The sequence below is a fragment of the Triticum dicoccoides genome, chromosome 7B, assembly GCF_002162155.2.
Source record: "Triticum dicoccoides isolate Atlit2015 ecotype Zavitan chromosome 7B, WEW_v2.0, whole genome shotgun sequence".
NCBI lineage: Eukaryota > Viridiplantae > Streptophyta > Magnoliopsida > Poales > Poaceae > Triticum > Triticum dicoccoides.
Genome location: NC_041393.1, coordinates 157,439,761 through 157,445,531, shown reverse-complemented (window position 1 = coordinate 157,445,531; position 5,771 = coordinate 157,439,761). Strand labels below are relative to the sequence as shown.

Here is a 5,771-nt window from a genome sequence, read left to right as displayed (position 1 = left end):
AACAAAAGGAGACCAAGCAAAACTTTCCAGATTTTAAATCTGAACCTGACAAACAAAATCTAAAGCATTTGTCCGAGAATGCAAAACCTAAGCACCACTTGAACAGCACAGTTCAGCAGCGTTTCCTTGTAGAATCTGAAATTGAGCATCCATGAATAGTTTGACTACAAACAGTGTGCACTGAGAAAATATATTCAGTGTGCACTGAGAAAATATGAGTATAGTGGCAAATGATCGGCAATGTGAGACAAATAGTGTGCACTGAGAACTTGGCACTGATCTGAGAGAGTACTAAAACAGATATGTACAGCAATAAAACCAAGATTTGAGGAAATAAACAGTAAAGCAATTGAATATAATTTTCATGAAAGGATAAATATATTCTGGACATAGACATTTCAGATGCACAAGATAAAAAAGATCCAATATCAAAATTTATACACACCATGAATACATTGAACAGAACAACTAGTCAATAAATCTCGTAGTTTGGTTGGGATTTGTTTGCTGATAATGCATCGATGTCATCATGATCTTCGATATAGCTGTCCAAACTACAAATAACCAGCATAATGTTTGCATCAACCTCTTTTTGACAAATATATAGAAGAAAGTTTTTGTTAGAATTCCTCTGGCGATGAACGGAAGTATGGGAGTTTCGGCAGATTACAGGAATGCTACATTCAACACGAAATTTGAAACCATGAAGGAACTGCATTACATATTTGGTGCAAAACTATGTCTTGAAAGATTGAAAATTCTCAAACTTAAACAAGTGGAGAAAATACATTCTTAGCATAACCACAGAAACTTGAATAAATTGTACAGAAAAAGTTAAGATGCACAGCTAGAAGCATCTCTCAAGGCTGTTCAGTAGATGGGCCATGGTTTGAAGGTTCAATTTCAATGAGTACCCATATCTTCGTCAGGCATGGCATCCATTGTTCTCCCATAGTCCTTACCAATCGTGCCATTTTATCGAACGACAGAAAAATGTGAATGACAATATAGATGAAGACAGCAATGACGAGTGCGAAAACATATGTCGACGTCTTCAAGTTCCTACAACTGCCTGCAGCATACGCCCCGAGCAGACCAAGCAAGTCCATCACCATTGCTGTTTTCATTGCAAGTAGAGATCTCTTGTACTTACTTATTGTGCTATTCAGCAGCATGATGACTATAACCATCGATGCCATAAACGCCGTGGCATTGCAGTAGAAGAATACCTTATACTGTATCAGATGGGTATCATGGATGACTGGATCACCTGTGAAATGGCCATCACGGTCATCAGGCCAAAGGGCACCTGGAGGAAGGAGCCCAGCTTGGTACGTAACGGACACTGTGAAAGTTCCAATCAGCATCAAGTCTTTACGCCATTTTTGGCTAGTTTTTTTGTTTACTTTGATGCTTCTATCATGATTCTTGGGTGGATTTGGACGCTTGAAAGCAGTGATGTGAAACATCCAGTTAAAGAAGTTGAACACCTTATCTTTTGCAAAAGTCAGTACCAGAACTAGAATCATGATGCAGGCAAAGACAGCAGCCAAGACTAGGATGACATAAACCGACACTGACACTTTTCGGCAGCTTCCAGCGGCAAAAGCACCCATGAGACTGATCAGATCTAGTAGCACACATGCACGCAGTGTGTACCCCTGCAATCCTTTGTGACACAGCCTTCTACTAACAAGCAGCATAATTACAGCCAATGATGCCATGAAAGCAGTGGAATTCAAGTAGATGAAAGCCTGGTAACGGCGTGGAAACTCATCACTGAATAATGGTGACCTGCCTCGTGGCCATCTCTGTTGTCAGCCCAGAAGCCACCTGGTGGGCTTATGCCGGCTTGGTATGTGCTGGATGCTGCCAGAATTGCAAGCAGCATTAGAAACTTGCGCCGCTTCTCCAAATCTTTCACTTCAGGGTTATCATCTTGCTGCTGAGCTGTTTCATCAGGAACTCTTGCGACCACAAATAGAACAATATGAAGCACAACATAAGAGAAAACAAGGATGACCAGGATTATCACATATATTGATGGGGATAAGCTGCTGCCAACAGCATATGCCCCCATTATACTGAAGAGGTCAAAAACCATGGCTGTCTGCAACACATATCGTTTCATGGCACCTATGGTGATCAACTGGCTCTGGAGTAGAGTGATGATAACCAATGATGCCACAAATGCAGTGGCGTTGCAGTAGAAGAATGTCTTGTACCGCATGGGATGGATGGCCTCTAGGATTGGATCTCCAGCAAGATGCCCATCTCGACTGTCTGGCCAAAACCCGCCCGGGGGATGCAACCCAGCTTGGTATGTAATAGTCGCAGCAAGGATGCCAAGCAATAAAAGGTATGTGCGCAACTTCCCTAAGTCATCTTTCACAATACTAACAGTGTTTGATGCATCATTGTTGTATGAATGTTGCCCATCATACTCTAATGGTGTCACCTGCCCATTGGATGTGCTGCAACTATCCATAAAGGAGTTTAGCTTCAAGATCAGCTTATTCTGCTCTCCTTCCATCCACTTGATCCACTCCCTGATAAATTCTGGCTTGGGCACCATAGGAGCAACCCATTGAATGATGAGGTAGAGCAGGACCGCGCCGACAAGCGAGAACACAAAGATAGACGTACGGACTTCCCTGCAACTCCCTGCAGCATAAGCAGCCATAAGGCCAAGCAGGCTGATCAGAACCCACAACCGAAGTACATTTGACTTGGCAATGTGATTCACTCCCGTTTTGCTGAGGAGCATGATGATGATGACAAGTGATCCAGAAAAGGCAGTCGAATTGCAGGCCATAAATACCTTGAAGCGGCGGAGGTAGTGATCTCGAAGCACCGGGTCGCCGGCAATGTGGCCGCCCTTGTTGTCGGGCCAGAAGCCACCTGGTGGACTTAGCCCTGCAGTATATGTCACTGCTGCTGCCAATGTAGCAGCAACCAGCAAGAAACTGCGATTCTGCTCCAGTGCCTCCACTTTATCATGGAGAGGAGCATCTGGTTCATCTCCGATGTTGTGACTTCTGCTGAAAATTTGTGCTATAGAATCCTCCCAGAACCTCTGGATATTCCTGAATATGTCTCGGAGCCATTCAGGCGCTAGATGCCGGAAGAACACTACATGAAGTGCAACATATGTGAAGATGCCAGCAAGTAATACCCAAATGTAAACGGATGTTCTGACCTCCCTGCAGCTCCCAGCAGCGTAGCCCCCCATAAGTCCCAGCAGGTCAACCAACATTGCAAACTGCAACGAGCGGAGCCAAATTGCATTCCGGCTCAGCTCCCTGACCAGGAGCAGGATCAGAACAATGAGTGATGCCATGAACGCTGTTGCGTTGCAGTAGAAGAACACCTTGTACCGCTTGACATAGCTATGTAGCATGACAATGTCACTGGCAAGGTGGCCTTGCTGGCTATCTGGCCAGAGACCACCTGGTGGAGCCAGCCCCGCCTGGTAGGTGATAGTGGCTGATAAAGTTGCCAGCAGGATCAAGTACTTCCTTAGCTTCCATAGAAACTCTGCTCCATCAGCACTACTCAGTGTTTGGTCATCACACTGATGTTGTTGCTGACTTGCGGTATTTTGAGGTTCATGACCATTACCAGGCTGTGGCTCGGACTCCATGACCATGAGCTCATAGAACCAAAGCAAATCTCAGCTAAGAATTTGAAGCCTGAAGATTGCCGCGTTCATTTGTCCTGCTTCGGATTCAGAATATTTCCAGGTTCTGGCCCTTGTTATTGTCTCCAGAAGTTAAGAGGGTGTGAAGAAAACAAACAGTGAAATCAAACCCAAAGACAAATTTACCGACAGAAACAGTCAAAGGATATTAGAAAATAGCTTCAGATTTAGCCATTGAGAAACGATCATGCTATCGTCAAAAGGAAAAAAAACAAAAAAAACAAATGGTGTTTTCATTTGGTTATTCCTAGTCGATTTCCAGCTCTGTGTAACAGTTGCAAAGTATCTCTTGCAGTGGCCCAGCATAGACAGTAAAACGGGTTTGAATCCTGTAATGCGGTATTTCTATGCTATTATGTAAGAGTATTCCTTGTCCTTATTCAGGAACGTGTGTTAATCACTGATATGACCTTTTTTAATTATTATCTCTCGCTGATTATAAGCTTCTTTTATCCCTTTGATGAAATCATCTTCAAAACACTGATTGTGACATTTGCAATTTGTCTGGTAGTATTTATTTTCTCAATCCTGCACAAAGTAGACAGCTCCTGCGTGTTCTTGTCTTTTAGTTGACCTGGTTGGTGTTGAGCTTATTGTTGATAGCAGCGTCTAATCTTAATGTCAGAGAATCTGCTTCCAGATTACATATGGCGCAATACTTAAGTCTCATTTTCCAACTATAAGATCTAATAGTATGGGCGTACATTTATCAGATATTCAGATTATAAAATAAATTATAAATTATGAGGTATATCAAACTAACCCTAAAAGGGAACCATGTGTATTAGCTTAATTATAAACTATCTTATTGCCAGTCAAGAAGTGCTGTATGTCCATCCTTCTACTTACTTTAGGGCCTGTTCTGAAGTTCTCCCAACTCTCCCAACTCCAAAAATTCAGCTTCTCAACCCAGCTTCTCACTCCGCGCAGCGATTCACATCTGCTCGGCAGCGAAAACAGCTTCTCTGTCGCCACTTTGGGCTGGTAGCGGCTGCTCACATGTCTAGCACCACTTAGGGCCATCCCGGTACATAGATCACGTGATCTAAACATATTGGCACAACTATTTTCAACCAAAGATTCAGATTGCTTGTCATTTATCAATTTTTTTAGGGAATAAATGCATTAATATAGTTTACAGCTGCAGAGTGAGCCTTGTGCACACTCCCATGATCCACAGGAACTTGTGTTACCAGGGGGTTCTGCCCTGGTATACTAGTAGTACGCAAGGAATGCAAACTAGTTCCTTTACCGAAAAAGGGTTCCCCCGCTTTGTATACAAAGCAACCAACCGAGACAACCAACGATAGGTGCTGGGGCGGAAGCAACACAGTCACACCCAAAAGAAATGAAAGAGAAAATACAAGAGAAACAAATGCCGACAACGGCGGATCGACAAAAAACGAAGAAGCCTCATGGCCGCTGCATCCACCGGAGATCGCCCACCAAGCTCCGAGCCTCCGAAGCACCGATACCAATCAATAGCTCCAAGAAGGGAGGTGACGATGACGACGCTGCTGCCAAGGGTTTCCCCCGGTACGCGGTGAGGAGAGAGGAAGGGTAGCCCCGACGCCCTCCAGGAAGGTCCGGCGGCACCCTCAAGCACCACCGCGTCGGTGTCGGCCAAGCCAACAGGGATTTCTCCCGATCCCAACCTTCACCTCAGGCACTCTGGAGCTCGCCACCAAACAGACCCCCACCCCGCGCCAACCTGGCCACGAAGCTTCCTACGCCATCTCACCACGGCACCGTGAAGCATGGTCTGCACAATGAAGAAGAGGAGCCGGGACTAGGGCAGCAGCACTGTCGGCACGCGGGAGGGCCCCACCTCCACAGTCGAAGACGGTAGCTGACCGGACGCAATAGCAGGACATACCAGGCCCGTGGCCGCACAGGCCCGGCCGGGATCTCCGAGGCCTGTAAAGTGCCTTCGCGCTGCAGCCGGCACGCTGTCGGCGCCGCCGCCCCTGTCCAAGCCGCTCCCTGCCTCCCCGCACAGATAGCCGCCAAGTGGAAGCACCTCCACCACACGCACCGCCAGCCACCACCACCAGGTCGCCGGACTGCCACC

The 5,771-nt window shown here is 45.9% G+C and overlaps 1 pseudogene; it reads right to left on the bottom strand.

Annotated features, from left to right (window-relative positions):
• Positions 1–853: 853 nt before the first annotated feature.
• LOC119340935 lies at positions 854–2,942 on the bottom strand (annotated as a pseudogene).
• Positions 2,943–5,771: the final 2,829 nt, after the last annotated feature.